Consider the following 19,490-nt stretch of genomic DNA (forward strand, 5'->3'; position numbering starts at 1 on the left):
GAGGGAGGAAGTCCAAGTAAATCTGTGCGCAGGCCCTTTAAGAAGAGCTGCCTGGTGCTTCCGTAGCCACAACCTCACTCAGCCTCAGTTCCCGCTGGTTTTATAACCAGAAGTTATGGGGACTTCTTTTCCTGGCACTGGGACTCTGAGCGGGGCGCCTGGTGTGGGATGGGGACCCTTCACTCCTCAGGCAGTACCTTCCCAGCCGAGGTGTCCCTCCTGATTTTCATCCGGCCACATGTGGGTGTGGGACCAGCCCGTTGTGCCTCCACCCTCCCACCAGTCTCAGTGTGGCAGCTGCTTTAATTTCGTAGTTGTAAGACTTCCATTCAGCTTGATTTCAGGTGGTTCTGAATGATGGTTGTGTTGTAGTTTTGTTGTAATTTTGATGTGGTTGTGGGAGGAGGTGACACAGCATTTACCTATGCCGCCATCTTGACCGGAAGTCCCGAATTTTTTTTTTCTAAATGCTGATCTGATTGGGCATTTTTTGCTTCCTTATATTCCAAATATTTAATTTGATCCTCTGTTTCATTTACTCCACAGTTGATTCCCTGTAATGTATTCTTCATTTCATTTTATGTATTCTTCATTCTGAATGTCTTTTTTTTTTTAATTTTTATTTTTTAGTTCCATTTTTATGTTTCCTAGATCATTGTTGAAGTTCTCACTGAGATCATTGAGGTTCCTTATTATCGTGTTTTGAACGCAGCATCTGGTAGATTGCTTGTCTCCAGTTTGTTTAATTCTTTTTCTGGAGTTTTGATCTCTTCTTTCATTTAGGACATGTTTATCTGTCTTCTTATTTGGGCAGTCACACTGTGTTTATTTCTCTGTATTAGGTAGAGCTGCTATAGCTCCCAAAGTCAGTAGAGTGGCTTATATAGTAGGTGTTCTGTAGGGTCCAGTGGAACAGCCTCCCTGATCACCCAAGCTAGGCACTCCAGGTGCACCCCTTCTGTGTAGGCTGTGTATATCCTTCTGTTGTGGTTGAGCCTTGATTGCTGTGGTCATAGCAATAGGAAGGGATTTCCCCCAGGCCAACTGGCTTCAAGGGCTGGCTGCAACTACCATGGAGGATCAGCTGTGCAGGGGCTGACCCTACAGAGCAGGATTTACTTCAGTGGGTCTCTGATACACACTGAATCTGCTCTTAAATGTGTCACTTGCGGAGGTGGCTCTGAGATCCCCCAGGAGGTGCAGGCCAAAGTCTACTGCCACCTGTGTCCAACCAGGAGGCACCCAGCACAAGTTATAAAGTGATCTGCAGATGGCTGCTACTTGTGCTGGGCTTGGAGGTATGTAGAAGACGCCAACCTGCCAACTAAGTCTGGCTGCCACTAGTGCTGGGTCTGGAGCCACTTAATGAAAGATATGGGCACACTAAGGCCAGATGCTGCTTATTTGAAAGATTTTAGGAAAGTACAAAATATAAGCCAAGATAGGCCATTATTATAGAAAAGCCACTGGAAATGGTTTGGGTTGGGCTATAAGTTGGGTGGGCTGAGGTCTCAGGGAATTACCAGGATGGGAGTATCATTGTGAGCCAGGCTGATGGTGTCCCCGATAGGGTGCCTGGCTGCTGGATGTGTGGAGGTAGGCCTCAGAAAAAGGGCGATGGCTTCTACCACCACTACTGTCTGCTCCTCCAGCTCTTGCCTTGATGCCAGACAATTGAGTTCTTCCTCAAGTATTCCTGGTGCCCCAGAAGTGGAACCCAAAGTGAGTGGGTCAAAGTAAGTCTATGCACGGGCCCTTTAAGAGTAATACCTGAGTCTCCGCAGCCCTCCATCTCACTCAGACCAAATCCTCACTGGTTTTTACAGCCAGAAGTATGGGGACTTCTTCCTGGCATTGGAACATTGGGTTGGTGGTCCTGGAGTGGTGCTGGGACTCACTCACTCCTCAAGGGATCTCTGCAGCCAAAATATCTCTCCCAATTTTTATCCATTTCACATGTGTGTGGGACTAGCCCATCGCATCTCTGCCCCTCTCATCAGTCCCAATGTGGCTTCTTCTTTATATCTTTAGTTGTAGGACTTCTGTTCAGCTCAGTTTCATGAGGTCTTATATGATAGCTCTTCTGGAGTTTAGTTGTCATTTTGGTGTGGCTGTGGGAGGATGCAAGTACCGCATTTACCGATGCTGCCATGTTGACCGCAACTCTCTCTGTAGCTTTGCTGTTGCAAGCTTAGGTGACTTGGATATGAAAGAAGAAGAGACTTTTTTTTTTCATAAAATAAAAATTTCTGTTTTTTTATGCTCAATTTTAATTTAGAAAGGACTTTCAGGCATAGTTATTTAGAGGGAACTAGAACTATGAAGCTTAAAAAATGGAAAAAGAGACACGTGAATATCAAACTGAAAATACAACTAGTCTTATATTGGTAAAAAATGATAATACTAATAAAAAGAAGAATAAAACGTCATGGTATAGAGAATATTAAATGTCTTAAGTATAATTATCCACTATGAGAATGTACTCATTAAAGCTACAAGAGTTAATGAGATGCTGCTCAGGGAAAACACAGAAAAATAGCCAAGGACAAAACTTTGAAAAATACTTAACTTTTGGTAATAGGAATAATAATAGCAAGTAAAGAATATAAAGAAATAAGAAAATAAGTTTTTGTATGAAGCTATAGCAACCAAAGAAGGGAGTGAGTGAGTCTGAACAAGAGCTATAAGAGAGTTTGAGGCTGGAAACTAAGGAAATCATGTTGGATGAACAAGCCTTTTCTTTTCTTTTTCTTGTTCTTCTTCTTTTTTTTTAATGAACACTTGACAGTGTGTACGGAAGGAAGAAATGTCCAATGAACTGGATTGAGTTAAATAATTAAGAAAGAAAAGAGAGAATTCAGGAAGTAACTATTTTTTTTTTTTTTTTGAGGATGTAATTTAATAGGAAAGGCATGAAGATTATTTACCTTTATCATCATCATCACCATCATCATTATTATCCTTATTAGGACAGATAAGTTCAAGAATGCAGATTAACATCTTTGGCTTTTCAAATAATAACACCAATTTGTTAAAAGTTTACTATCTGCTAAAATCTGCTAATTATCCTTTGCTACCCTGTGAAGTAGAAATTATTGCCTCCATTTTAGAGATGATGACATTGAGGCTGTGAAACTGGAAAACTTGTCAATGTCCTACCATGTCAACACAGAGTATCTAACTTTGTCTGAGTCCAAACCCAAAGCACTCCACCAGAGTAAAAGCGACAGGGGAGAGATGCACAGACTTTCGGAGTGAAAGAGGAGGGCAACTGTGTAAACTCAGGTCGGGATGGTTTCAATTTTCTCAGTAGGAGGCGAGGTTATGTGCTAAGAGGGGAGGGAGGAGGGCTGGGATTAGGGACCTGAGCAGAGTGGAAACATTTGGAACAGCTGCAGTAAGGAATGCAACAGGGAGTCAACAAGTGATAAATAAAAGAATTGCTGAGATACAATGAGAGCTCAGCTGAGATCAGTTGACTCGGTCACTGTTGTTTAGTGACTTGCTTCAGTTTACAAATATGGGAAAGAAATTGGGCAATAGGGGTTATTGAAATGTGGGGATTGGTAAAGTGGAAATAACAGAACAACAAAGAGGAGGGAAATGTAGGCAGGTTGTAAGTGCATTATTGACCTGATTAACTGTGTGGATTTTGGCAGACTAGAAAGGAAGGGAGTGGCTCACAGCCAGGATAAAGAGCGAATGAATAAACTACTGGAGAGCATGATGAAGATGAAGAGAGAAGAAAATACATGAAGTAGAAGGACAGGAGGCTGTGGTTTAATAATAATACATTACATTTAAAAAAAATGATTGCTAACATTTAATAATTGTTCATCTTGAGCCAGAACTGACACCTGTGTTACCATGTTGAATATTCACAATAACACCATCAGTTGTATTTTTAGCTCCACTTTCTATATGATAAAACCGAAAGTTAAATAGATTAAGTAACTTGAAGAGGATTTTGACCCTGCTGGTAATGGAAGAAAAGAGATTCAGGGACAGTCTGTTGGCCAGCAGAGCCTGTTGCCTTATCCAACAAGCACAGTCTTTGGTGGGGTCTGAGATGCCCTTTTCTAACATATATTTACATGGATTAATATACATGATTGAATAACTTCAATTCTCTGAGATCCATTAGTCAAAACAGATACATATTTGCTTATATGTAATTCTTATGAAATCCAAGTAGGCTACTTTATACATTTCAAGTCATATGAAAGCTTGCTGGGGAAGGTACACACCTGTTAATTGTTACCAACACCCTCAGACATATTTTATTGGTCAGGCTATAGTGCTCTAGAAGACTTTCAGTACTTGCAGCTGGACGAAGCTGCACATTTTGAATGCCTGAAATTTGACCTAAATGGTGTTGACATTACAGTGACTGTGAGTGATGGAAAAGGAAACAAAAATCCTGGATTTTTTTCCTCTACAGAGACCTCTTCTCCTCAAATTAATAACAACAACAGACTTAGAAAATATCTCTTAAACAGCAGACCTTAGCCAGCAGTACAGCTGCATAGTTCTGAGAGGCCCATAGAGATTCCCGCCTTTCAGCCTAAATCCTTCCACTCATAAAAATCCCCTGTTGTTTTGTTAGTGTCCTCTGTGCTTTTTATTTTATTTGTTTTACTTTATTTTATTTTAAAGTTTAGGTTTCAGTGGAAAATATCTCCAATGCCTGACATGGATAAGTTTTGGAATCTACATTTATTGTTCTGAAGTTTAAAAGAAACAGAAATAAAAAAAAAATAGTTGAACTTAATATTTATATGTATATTGACAAATATATTGAGTGAAGTCCTAGGTTCCTAGGGATAGTCCGGTGTGATCAAAGCATGGTCTCTGTCCTCAGAAATGACATGGTTTAGAGAGACAGGCATATGGAACAATTATAATGTGAATCATGAGATTTTTATGAAAGGTTTTAAAAAAATATCTGGCAATATAGATGGGGAGCTATTAACCATGGATATTGAGACATCAAGGGTAAGAAAGATTTTGATAGGTAGATATAAAAACAAAAACTAATCTGGGTAGATAGTATCTCAGTATCACAAGCAACAAAGCAAGCAAGTGATGAGAAGAGGACTACTCTGGGTGGTAGACCAAAATGTACGCAGAGAAACATGAATCGAGGAAAAGGTTTCTAGAGAATTACTATTTTTAATTATTTACTTAAATATTTTGGTAAACGTAATGTGTGAAACTTAATTATATTGCTATATATAAGAGAGTTAAATAACTGGTCCTAGTAAAGGACAGAAACTTGGCAGGAAGGAGCAAGAGGAGAATTGATCGAGATGTCCTCTGTCACTTCGCTTTGTGGCAGTAAAATAGACCTTGACTGACTTTCCCACTTGAAACAGCTATGAAGCTGGTGTGTAGGTGTGTGTATGTGTATGTGGTGGGAAGACTAAGCATGTTTATACCTGTACTGCTGAGGTGGCAAGGCAGGAAAAACCCCACAGAGAACAAAGAGGAAATGAAAAACACCTAGAAGGTAAACAACCATCAAAGGCTGCTTTACCTTAATCATTACTGTAAAAAAACCCACACAAAAACCTGGAAACCTTAAATTTCTGTTCTGATAATTGTAGGGAATGATAGTGAGGAGATAATGTGTAGCTTAAGGTAGAAGCCCAAGTAAGGGACTCGTCCTCTAGAGCTAGAAAATGCTTTCACTGGTATCATGAGGATAGAGGGGGAAATAAAACTGCTAAGCAGAACGTGATAGCAGAACAAGATAAAACCAACAACAAAACAACTAAAACCTGTCTTAAACTTGATATTTGGAGGATAAGTAATCAGTAAAACTTCACTTTAGTTTGTGTTCTTACAGGCTATCTACATGGTTAGAAAAATAGCTAAATTTATTTTAGATTGGTAGTATATCTATGAAATAAAAAGACCCAACTTCAAGGAATAATTCTAGTGTGTGTGTGTGTGTGTGTGTGTGTGTGTATGTATGGAATTTAGGGGTGATGAACACACAATACAATATACAGATGATGTATATAGAATCATATACCTGAAGCCTATATAATTTTATTAAACAATATCACCCCAATAAATTCAATAAAAATAAATAAATAAGAAATTAAAAAAATGGTTTCACTCAAATTAATTTTTTGAAGTTGGCATAACTTTGATAGTAAAACAGACTAGGAAAGTATAAGAAAGGAAACTTATAGGCCCATTTCTCTTATGATAATTTTCTTAAAACAAATAAGTGGCAAAGCAAATTAGCACTGTTTAAAAAAGTGATGATTCAACGTGAGCTAATGCATTCATTCCAGATATGCAAGCTTTGGATAATGATAGAAAATTGATTCTTATAATTTGCCACATGTATTTGGACTATGTCCCAATATTTATTTATGTCCCAATATTTATTTCCCCTTTCTTCCATAGAAATACAAGTTTTGCCTAGAAATATGCCCTCCAATAAATAACCTTTTGAGAAATTTTCAAAAAATATTGAAATTTAGGCATGTGCTTTTCCAGAATAACTCACTAATTTTTCAGGCTTCTTTGCAAATATATACTACAAGGGACTAGATTCTGACCGAAAGGATGTGAGAGAGTGTGATGTGTTTAACTGCCAGTTTTCTTAAATGAAAATAAGTATATCTGATTTCACTTCTTACCCCTTTTAAGCATCTAGAAATGTTGATATCAATACAGTACCCCTATGGACAATTTAAGAATGGAGGCACAATAAGGCAGAAAGAGCCAAGAACAGATTCTATACCAGAGTTGTACTTTTCATGCCTGGTCTGTTAAGTGAGAAAGAAATACACATTTATCTTCTTTAACCCATTTTTCCTTGAGACATTTTTACAGTTACTAAATCTATATACTAAGTAATATACCATATTACTATCATAAAGAAGAAAAGCCATATCAAGGCAAGGACCAGAGGGACAGATTTCCCCCAGACAGAAGTGTTGCCAGAGGCCATTGTCCCTTTGCTAATCCCTTTTGCCACAGAGCCTGCAGGCAGTTTCCATATCTGAATCTCCCCGCTGTTTGCGCCACTCTAGTGATTTCCTGAGACCTGCCCTACCCACCTTGTAGACCCACCTAACCTGTTTCCAGTGGCTTTCCATACAAATGGAACTTTCTTGCCTCATGCTTTGGAATCTCCTAAAATCTCTTTGAAAAGCAGCATCTGGTATCTGTGTATCCCCATACCTCCTGCTAAGTGGCCCCAGGCCCAGCACTAGTGTTAGCTAGCCTTGATTCACACCTTGCCCTCTCCTGGGCACCTCCAAACACAGCAAAAGTAGCAGCCATATTCAGAGTGTTCTGTCGCTTGTGCCAAGTGGTCCTAGGTAGGGCACAGGTGGTGGCCGACCTTGTACTTTTTGGGAGGCCCCAGAGCCAGTGCATCCAGTAGACAGATTCAGACCACACTGATTACAACTCTATCTCCTACATGAGTGACACTCTCCAGGGGAAGACTTGGTGAGTAACAAAACCCCACTGAGACAAGTCCTGCTCCATAGGGTTGGACCCTGCACAGCAGCTCTTTAGTTGTAGCTGTAGCTGATCCTTGCAGCTAATTGGCCTGAGAGTGACTTCCTCCCAGTGATGTGCCAACAGCAATCAATCTCAACTACAATAGGACAGAGCACACAGCCCACATAGGGATGCACCTGGAGTGCCCAGCTTGGGTGACTGGGGAGATTGCACCATGGGCCCCATAGGGCACTTACTACACAAATCCACTCTATCAAGGCTCTACCTCATACATGAAAAACAAACACAGAGAAGCAGCCCAAATAAGGAGACAAAGAAACAGGTCCTAAATGAAAGAACAGAAATCTCCAGAAAAAGAGCTAAATGAAATGGAGGCAAGCAAACTATCAGATACAGAGTTCAAAACAATGGTTATAAGGATATTCAAGGAACTTAGTGAGAACATCAAAAACATAAAAAAAAAAGGACATAGAAATCATAAAGAAGAACCAGTCAGAAATGAAGGATACGTACATTAATTGGAAAAATAAATTCCAGAGGAAACCTTCATCTAGTTAGTATATGAAATTAATATCAAAGGCAAAATTAATCCACAATTTTTAAATTTTATCTTTTTCTAAGTCTGAGATTTTTATTTGTGGAGCTTATATAACTTTGGAAAATAAAATATCTTTTGGAAAAAAATAAAAATAATGATTTTGCCCTTTTTTCAGCACTGTCATTTTCCCCGTCTCTGAGTCAATTTCTCTATATCTGGCATCACTTGGCCTTGGCCTTAGCACATAGGTTCAGCCCTGTTTCATTGTACTATATTTCCTGAGTTATATTTGAGAATCATCTGTGGATCTATGCTAGCACTTATGGAATAATATCAGGGCACCCTCATTGTGATTTGATTTTAAACTGGTACCCCCATCCTGATAACATCTTCTGCCTTTTCCCTGCTACTGAATTCCTCTGCCCTACTTAGGACCTTACTTTTTCAGTCATCATTCCTGTACCTATGTCATTATCTGTGTGATCTACCTCAGTCATTGCACGTCATTTTATGATTGAAATATTCTTTTTCTTTTCACAACCGCCTTCTCCTGAACTCTCACCCACCTTTACTATTCAAAATCTAAACTATAGGCTAAATCCCTGTCACCTGCCAAGAGAAACTCAGTAAAAAGAAAGAAAGAAGATGAAAAAGAAATAACAGGGAATAAGCAGTAGAGAACATGAAGGAGAGAATCAAATCAGTGATTTGGAATATCAGGAAACAGAAAACACCCAATCTGCACAACAACAAAGAAAGAGGAGCCTCTTTTGTAATGTAAGGAGCCTCTGGGACAACTTCAAGCATACCACCATTCACATCATGGAAGTGCCAGATGGAGAAAAGAGAGAGCATGAAATTGAAAATTTATGTGAAAAAATGATGATGGAAAACTTCCCTAACCTGGTGAGGGAAATAGACATACAAGTCCAAGAAGCACAGAGAGTCCCAAAAAAGATGAAGCCAAAGAGGCTCACACCAAGACACATACTAATTAAAATGCCACAGGTTAAAGGCAAAGAGAGAATCTTAAATGCAGCAGGAGAAAGCAGTTAGCTATTTACAAGGGAGCTCCCATAAGACTGTCAGCTGATTTCTCAACAGAAAATTTACAGGCCAGAAGGGATTGACATGAAATATTCAAAGTGATGGAAAGCAAGGACCTTACAACCAAGATTACTCTACCCAGCAAAGCTATATTTAGAAACAAAGGACATATAGTTTCCCAGACAAGAAAAAGCTAAAGGAGTTCATCACCACCAATCCAATATTACAAAAAATTTTAAAAGGTTTTCTTTAAGAAGAGAAAGAGAAAAAAAGATAAAATATAGATAATCGATGGTCATAAAAAAATGAAATCTTACCATTTGAGACAGCATGAATGAACCTACAGTGTATTATGCTAAGGGAGCTAAGTCAGTCAGAGAAAGACAAATACCATATAATTTCACTTATATGGGGAATCTAAAGAACAATATAAGTGAACAAACAAAACAGAAACAGACTCATAGATACAGGGAACAGACTGTTGATGGCAGAGGGGAGGGAATTTTGGGGACTGGGTTGAAAAGGTGAAGAGATGAGAAGTATAGATGAGTAGTTATAAAATAGTTATGGAGATGTGAAGTACTGCATAGGAAATATAGTCAGTAATACGGTAACAACTATATATGGTTCCACTTGGGTACTGAAAATATCAGAGTATATGATTGTGACATATACTATGCTGTACAACTGAAACTAATACAAAATAATATTGAATGTATACTATAATTTAATTTTTTAAAAAATATATATTATAAAAGAAGAAAAGCCATATGATTATCCCAGTGAATGAGGAAAAAATATTTTAAAATTTTCAACATCAATTTCTTAAAACAGTATCCAATTAGGAATGAAAGAAAATGTCTTCAAGCTAGTAAAAGGTATAAAGGCATCTACAATATCTACAGTTATTATTATAATTAAGATGAAATAATATTAGCATTCTCATTAAGAATGTGGTATGTTAAAGATGATCATAAATTGTTTGACACCCTTCCCATTAAGAGTTTGGTTTCCTCTCCTTGAATCAGATGCTCTGTGAAGACCATGGATGAGTGACACTTTCTGGGCCCAGAACTTAAGAAACCAGCAGCTTCCACTTCCTAAATCATGCAACACTCTCTCTGGGAGCCCTGGTCACCATGGAAAAAGTTGAACTATACGGAGAACAACTTGCTGGGAAGGCCAAGTGTATGCACTCAGATCGTTAGTCCCAGATAAGCCCAGCTGCTTATTCATTTCTGCCAAGACTCCAGACATGTGAGTATAGCCATTTTGGACATTCCAGACTTGCCCATCTGCCAGCAGAACATTAATGAGTGGCCATAGTTAAAATAAATGAAGCAAGGAATTGCCCAGTGAAGTCCTTAATGTACTCTTAAGAATAATAGAAAAAGTGGTTTTATTTCCCAATTAACTATTTAAAAAATTAATAGATTTAGTTTCTAGCACAGTTTCAGATTCACACAAAAAACTGAATGCATAGTATGGTATGGGGAGTTTCCATATACCCCCTTTCTGTTTCCCCTATTATTAACATCATGTTTTAGTGTGGTGTATTTGTTAAATTTAATGAATCCCTTATAACTAAATATCATAGTTTATATTAAGGTTCACTCTTTGTATTTTACATTATATAGGTTTTGACAAATGTATAATACCATGTATCAACCATTAAAATTTCATACAGAGTAGTTTCTCTGTCCTAAAAATGCCCTGTGCTTATTCTGTTCATCCCTTCACTCCTAACCCCAGGCAACCACACATTTTTTTCCCTACCTTTTTAGCTCTGCTTTTTCCAGAATGTCCTATCATTGGGATAATCAGCATGTGGCTTTATCGGCCTGACTGCTTTCACTTAGCAGTATGCATCTGAGGTTTCCCCGTGTCTTTTCATGGATTGATAACTCGTTAAAAAACTTTTTCTTTTCTTTATTGGTTTTAGAGAGGAAGGTAGAGGAAGAGGGAGGCAGAAACATCAATGAGAGAGAACATTGATTGGCTGCCTCTTCCATGCTCCCCCACTGGGGATCAGGCCCATAACCAGGGCATGTGCCCTGACCGGGAATTAAACCAGTGACTTCTTGGTGCATGGGTTGAAGCTTAACCACTAACACTGGCCAGGCTTGATAACTCTTTTAATTGTGGAATAACATTCCATTGTATGCATGTCCACAGTTCATTTATCTATTTACCTATTGAAGGATATTTTCATTGATTCTAGATTTGGATCATTATAACTACAGCTATAAATGTTGTTTAATAATTTTTGTGTGGATATAAATTTTCAATTTGATTGGGTAAACATATGGTACAACTATGTTTAGCTTTGAAAGAAACTGCCACAGTGTCTTGCAAAGATTGGACCATTTTGAATTCCCACCAGCAATAAATGATAGTTTATCTTGCTATGCATCTTCACCATGATTTGGCATTAATTTTTTTAAAAAATATTTTAGGTGTTGTCAGTGTTTTATATTTTAGCCATTCTAATAGATGTGTAGTCATATCTCATTGTTGTTTTAATTTGAAATTTTCTAATTATATACTATGTTGAGTATCTTTTCATGTGTTTGTCATCTGTATACCTTTTCCAGTGAGGTGTTTGTTCAGCTCTTGTGCCCATACAGAAATTGGGTTGATTTTTTTTTTATTGCTAAGTTGTAAGAATTATTTGTATGTTTTGGTGAGTGTCTTTTATTAGATATGTTTCTCAAATATTGTTCCCACTTTGCACTTTGTCTTTTTATTCTCTTAATGGTGTCTTTTATCATAAAAATAATTTAATAAAGTCCACTTTATCAATTTACATTTTAGTTTATGGTCTATTTTAAATTTATTTTGTGAAAGGTGTAAGGTCAGTGTCCAGATTCTTAATTTTTTTTTTTTTGCATGTAGCTGTACAATTTTTCTAGCCCCATTTGTTTAAAAGACAATTCCTTCTCCATTAAATTGCCTTTACTTGTTTATCAGTTAGTTGAATAGATTTGTGTGGGTCTATTTCTGGGTTCTATATCCTATTACATTGATCTCCCTATCTTTCACCAATACCATGCTGTCTTCTTTTCTTTTTTTAATCCTCACCCAAGGATATTTTTACATTAATCTTTAATCTTCAGGTAGAGCTAGAGGGGGAGAGAGAGAAACATCGATGTGAGAGAGGCACATCAATTGGTTGCCACCCGCACAACCCCAATCGGGGCCAAGGACGAATCGTAACTGAGGTACATGCCCTTGACTATAATGGAACCTGGGACTCTTTGGTCTCAGGTGAAGCTCTTACCGCTAAGCCATACCAGCCAGGGCCCATGCTGTCTGAATTACTGTAGCTCTACAGTCAAGTCTTGAAGTTGAGTAGTGTCAGTCCTCTGACACTGTTTCTTCTTCAGTATTTTGTTGGCTATTCTAGGTTTTCTTACTTTACATGTAAACTTTAGAAACACCTTGCCAATATTCGCAAAATAACTTCCTGTGATTATGTTCAATCTATATATGATTTTGGAAAGAACTAATATCTTAACAGTCTTGGGTCTTGCTATTTATAAACATGGACTATTTTAGCATTTATTTAGATCTTTGATTTCTTCAGTCAGAGTCTTGTGGGTTTTTTGTTTTGCTTTTAATAAAGATCTTGTACATACTTTTCAGCTTTATTCCCAAGTATTTCTTTTTTTGTATGCTAATGCTAGTAATAGTATGTTGTTAATTTCAAATTCCAATTGCTCTTTGCTGGTATATAAATACAATTGTTTTTTATGTAATAATTTCAGCAATTTTTTGTTGTTGATTGTTTGGACTTTTCTGCATAGACAATTATATAACCTGTGAACAAAGGCAGTTTTGTTTCTTCTTCTTTTTTTAGATTAATTAATTTATTTATTTTTGCTACAAATATTTCTGATCCCCCCCATTGACACCCTCCTCTCAGTCCCACCGCCTCTTCCCCAGCATTATTGTCCATGTCCTTGTTTACACACACATGCCTATAGTTCTGTGGTTTATCTCTTCCCTTCCCTCACGTCCGCCTCTTCTGAGGTTTGTCAGTCTGCACCCCATTTCCACATCTCTGGGTCTATTTTGTTCCTCAGCTTGTTTTGTTCATTATATTCCACAAATGAGTTATTTCTTTTCAATCTGCATGCCTTTTATTTCCTCTTCTTATCAAAGTGCACTAACTAGAAGTTTCAGTACAATATTGAATAGGAGTCTTGATATGAGATATTCTTTCCCTGATCTCCACCTTCAGGGGAAAGGACCTAGTTTCTCACCATCATGTGTGATGTTTGGTATAAGACTTTTTAAAAAATCATGTTGAGGAAGTTCCCCTTTATTCCTAGTTTGCTGAGTTTTTTTTATATTTTTTATCATGAATGGGTGCTTTTTCTGCAACTCTAAATATAACCATATAATTTTTCTCTTTTAGCCTGTTAATATAATGGGTTACATGAATTGATTTTCAAATGTCAAACCAAACTTACACCTCTGGAATAAATCCCACTTGGCCTTGATATATAATATCTTTTTTTTTTTTTTTCCCCCATTGGTACATCATTGAATTCAATTTGCTAACATTTTCTTAAGAATTTTATCATTATAAATTCATGGCAGATATTAATTGGTCTTTAGTTTTTCTTTTCTTTTAATATTTTGATCTCATTTTGTATTGAAGTAATCTTACTGTAGGATAATTGTTCCTTGTGTCTTCCTGGCTTGTGATAGTTTGCCAGCAATCTGGTGTTCATTGGCTTCTAGCTGCATAGTTCCAATCACTGCCTTCCTTCATCATTCTATGGCTCTCTCTCTCTGTTCACTTGGCCTTTTTCTTATAAGAACATTAGTCATATTGGATCTGGGGCCCACCTATTCTGGTATGACCTCATTATTTTTATATATTACCTCTCTGATAGTATTTCTTGTTCTGAAGTCTGCTTTTCCTGAAAATAATATAGGTACCCCAGTTTTCCATTAGTGTTAGCTTGGTATATTATTCTTGATCCTTTTACTTTTAATTATCAGTGTCTTTATTTGTAGACAATATTTTTGGGTTTTATCCTGTCTTTTAATTGATATATTTAGATCACTTATGTTTAATGTGATTATTTATAGAGTTGAATTAATATCTGTCATGTTTGTAACTGTTTTCTGTTGATTGCATTTGTTGTTTTGTTTTTATTTTCTCATATTCTGCATATTTAAAAAAATTGACTTCATTTATTTATTTAGTTTTGTCTTGACACTTTTATTTTTAAAGCAGTTTCAGATTCACAGAATAGAGGGTATAGAGATTGCCTGTATATTCCTGCCCCCTATCATCCATAGCCTCCCCACTGCAACATCCCCCACCAGAATAGTACATTTGTTATGATTAATAAATATACACTCATACATCATCACCCAAAGTCCATAGTTTACATTAGGATTTTACTCTTGGTACTGTACATTCTATGGGTTTGATTTTTTTTTAATCCTCACCTGAGGGTATATTTACATTTATCTTCAGACAGAGTAGGAGGAAGGGAGGGGGAGAAAGAGAGAGAGAGATCGATGTGTGTGTGTGTGTGTGTGTGTGTGTGTGTGAGAAAGAGAGAGAGAGAGAGAGAGACATCAAAGTGAGAGAGACACATGGATTGGTTGCCACCCACACGACCCCAACTTGGCGGAGGATGAACTGCAACTGAGGTACGTGCCCTTAGCAGGAACCTTACCCAGAACTCTTTGGTCCATGGGCCGATGCTCTAACTGCTGAGCCAACTGGCCAGGGCCATTCTGTGAGTCTGGATAAATACATGATGGCACATGTTCACCATTATAGTGTCATACAGAATAGTTTCTCTGTCCTGGAAATCCTCTGTGCTCTGCTTATTCATTGTGCCCAGCCTCTGAGCTGCTGGCCACCACTAATCTTTAATTGTCTGCATTATTTTACCTTTTCCAGAATGTTATATAATTGGAATCATATAACATTAACTTTTCAGATTGACTTCTTTCACTTAGTAATATGCATTTAACTTTCATCCATATCTTTAAAAATTTTTTTTTCTTTATTGATTTTAGAGAAAGTGAGAGGGAGAGAGAGATAGAAACATCTGTGAGAGATAACATCAATTGACCACCTCCTGCATGCACCCCACTGGGGATCAAGCCCACAACCTGGGCATGTGGCCCAGCCGGGAATCGACCTGGTGACCTCTTGGTGCATGGGTCGACGCTCAACCACCGAGCCACAACGGCCGGACTCTTCCGTGTCTTTTCAAGGCTTGATAGTTCATGTCCTTTAGTGATGAATAATATTTCTTTGTATAGATGTACCACAGTTTATTTATCTATTCAGCTACCAAAGGACATCTTGGTAGCTTTCAAGTTGTGGCAATTGTGGCTAAAACTTCTATAAGCATCTGTGTGTGGGATTTCGTGTGAACATCAGTTTTCAGCTCCTTTGGATAAATGCCAAGAAGCATGATTGCTGGGTCATATGCTAAGAGTATTTTCAGTTTTGTAAACAGCTGTCAAAGTCTATTCCAAAGTGACAGTACCATTTTGTGTTAACACCAGCAATGAATGAGAGTCCTTGATGTTCTACATCCTCACCAGCATTGGTGGTGTCAGTGTTATTTGATTATACTTGGGCATTTTATATAAATCCACTTTCTTCATCATTTAGTGTATCAATTATACAAACTTTACTTTTAAACAGTTAGCTGCTTTAGATTTTTTCAGATATCTTTACAATTACTGTAACCCCAATTAATGTAGTGTAGTTACCTTATAATATTCACAGTTCTTCCTGCCCCTCTTTGAACACATTGCTGTTATTTATTTTAATTATACATAATGTATAATCAACTAATACATTGTTGTTAATACTTCTTAGAACAATTATCTATTAAATCAATTAAGAATAAGAAACAAAATATTTAATTTTAATTTTATTTGTTCTTTCTCTGATGCTCTTCCTCTCTTTATGTGGATCCAAGTTTCTGGCCTATATAATTTCCCTTCTCCCTAAAGAACTGCTTTTACTATTTTTTGCAAGACAGGTCTGCTGGCCGAAAATTCTCTTAGCTGTTATTTGTCTGAGAAAGTCTTTACTTTTCCTTCACTATTGAAAAATCCTATCACTAAATGCAGAATTCTGGGTTCATGTTTATTTTTCTCCAACATTTTATTTTACTCCACTTTCTTCTTACTGGCATGATTTCTTATGAGAAGGCTCAGATAATTTTCTTTTTGTTCCTCTAAGAAAAGTCTCCCCCTCCCCAACTCTTTTCAGGATTTTCTGCCTTTTGAGTGTAATGTGCCCAGGTGTAGGTTTTTCTTTTCTTTTTTGGGGGGATAGGAGTGGGGTAGGGTATTTATTTTGATGATGTTCTCAGAGTCCTAGATCTGTGGTTTGGTGTTCATGATTAATTTTGGAAAAATTTTCATCTATTATTACTTCCTATATTTTTATGCTCCTTTCTCTCTTGTTCTTCTGATACTCCTATACACATATATTACAGCTTTGTAATTGTTACACAGATCTCAAATATTCTATTCTTTTTTTCATTCCTTTTATACATTTTAGTTTGGAAAGTTTCTATTGGCATGTATTTCAGCAAACTGATTCTTTAGACTCAGTGGTGCCCAATCTAGTGATGAGATAAAGGCATTCTTCATTTCTCTTACAGAAATTTTTATTTCTGGCATTTATTTTTTATTTGTTCTTAGAGTCATCATCCTTCTGCTTATATTACATCTTTTCTTACATGCTGTATTCTTTTCCAGGAGAACTCTTAACGTATCAATCATAATTTTAAAAAAAATCTATTTGAGAATTTAAAAACAACAACAACAACAACAACAACAACAACAACAAGAGTGCTTTAACTGACTCAAGGATGCTTTGTCTCCACAGAATGTTTCTTTTGCCTTTAAACATACCATACCATTTTTGTTGAAAGCTAGACATGAAGTATTGGGTAGTAGAAGCTGGGGGAATTAGTTTTTTTTTTTTTTGTCAGGTTTTAAGTTCATCTGGATAGGAGTGAGCTATGTTTCATGTATGCTGTTGCCGTGGGGGTCAGAGATTTTAGTTTCTTATAGTTTCCTTGTTGTTTTTTGACTCCCATGTTGTCTTTGAATGTTCCTAAGAATCTCTTCTAAAATAGAATGTGTCTTATAGCTAGCTCTCTCAGTGTAATCAACTGTCATTATGCTGTAACTCAATTATCATCTCTGGTGTCTTCTGCTGCTGGTAAGCTGATCCGAGTTCTGACTCTTCTGACTATATATTCATCTCTCCCTCCAGATCTTGAAGCCGTAGTTTGCTTTGTGATCTCAATTCTCTGATGGACTTATGAAAAATCATAGCATTAGGGTTTGTTCATTTTTTTTCTTGTTGTGACAAGGGAGTTGTAACTTCCAAGCTTTTTACATGATGGATCCAAAACTAGCACTCTCCCCATGAGCTATTTTTCAAAACAGACGAATAGTACCAGGAAGGACACTTCAAAACAATTGTGGTCCACAAAATTGTGAGATATAATAAAGTGATTGTTATTTTGACCACTTTGTTTTGGAGTAATTAGCTATGCAACAAGAAACAACCAAAATTCCAATGTATAAAGTTATGTTATTAGAATAATTATAAAGAGTGTTTGGTAAACTTGCTGGATACAAATCAATACAGAAAATCATTTGAAGTTCTATATATTATCTGAAATAAAATATAACTACTAAAATTTATTTAAAATAGTAACAAAACCCAAAGAGCACTGGAATAAATATACAAAAGATGTGAAAGCCTTTTATGAAAAACATTAAAACTTTACTGAAAGTTCATGATAAAGATCAGATTGATGGACAGCTATATCATATTTTTACCTATGAAAACTCAGTATTCTAAAGATAACCGATCTCTTTAAAATGACTTACAGGGGGCCAGTTAATTATATAAAAACAAAAGTGAAAGATAAACAAGAAAAAAAAGACTAATTCATTCCTGCAAAAGAAAGAACAGTTCTGGATTTCTTTGCACTCGACTTGGCAGAGGTGGTGACTTTTTAGAAGGCAAATAAATATCAAAGGAACTATAGAATTTGGGGAGGAAGATCTAGTGCAGGGTTGACAAAGTATACTTAAAAGACATTGATCTTACATGTTTAATTAAGCCACTAATTTTTTCCTGCCATCCACACTCACCTTAATTTGTGTTAGAAACCTGATTTCACCAGTTGATTTTCAAAACAAGATTTTTTTTGTGTGGGAAGGGGAGGGGCTACCAATTTACTGCAATAAATGCTCAAGGACATTGAGGTTAACATAACTATTCTTTTCATTTTATTTATTTATTTTTTAAATTTTCACCTGAGGACATGCTCAGGGAGAGGAAGGAAGGGAGAGAAGGAAAGAGACATCGATCGGTTGCTTTCCATTTGTGCCCCAACTGGGGACTGAACCCGAAATCAAGGTATGTGCCCTGCCGGCAACCTTTTCGTGCACAGGATGACACTCAACCAGCCGAGCCACTCTGACATGACAACATAGCTACTCTTAACAAGGTGGGAAGAAAATATTTTTTTTACTTTGAACTTGTGAGGTCACATTAGTGAGCACTTCCAAGCTTGAAGGGGAGATCTTGGCTCCTGCCCCAGTGCCGCAATGTTACAAGCTACCTTTATGGAAATCTTCATATTGGAAACTGGGAGAGAAGCACCACCTTCTTCCTGTTCTCGATTTATTATTTACTCCCTCGCTGCTAAAATGAGGATACTTGGAAGCACAGGTACATTTCATGTAACACTGAATTAAGAGGGGATGAGGTGGTGGAAAGGGGAAAAGATGCTTGTTTTTCCTAAAGTATTTTAGTACTGAGCTTTCTTTTCCCAGTTAAGTCATGTTGACTCAATTTTACAGAAACAAACCACTGAAGTTAATCGATACAAGTCAGAATTCAAGGCTAGAGTAAAAGAAAATATGTCAAGAAAATAATATAAATACTATTTGTGTTCAAATTTTTCATGTGTGACCACAATATGGAGGATATTAACTACCACATTTTAAAATCTAACATTTTTAAATTATTTTGAAGATATTCAACTATTTATATTTTTAAGAAGGCCAATAGCCTAGCCAGTGTGGCTCAGTGGTTGAGCATCGCCCATGGACCAAGAGATCAACTGTTCGATTCCTGGTCAGGGCACTTGCCCAGGTTGTGGGCCAAATCCACAGTGGGGGGCATGCAGGAGGCAGCTAATCGATGTTTTCTCTCATCGATGTTTCTATCTCTCTCTCCCTAGCCTATCCTCTCTCTAAAAGTAATTAAACAAAAATTAAACATAAAAGGATAATAAAATCCAACCTCTCTTTTTCTTCTGTCAGATAATAATTACAGGAATTAGTTGATGTGCTGAAAGAAAACTAGATGCAGATTGATTTA

Source organism: Molossus molossus, unplaced genomic scaffold, assembly GCF_014108415.1.
Source record: "Molossus molossus isolate mMolMol1 unplaced genomic scaffold, mMolMol1.p scaffold_m16_p_9, whole genome shotgun sequence".
NCBI lineage: Eukaryota > Metazoa > Chordata > Mammalia > Chiroptera > Molossidae > Molossus > Molossus molossus.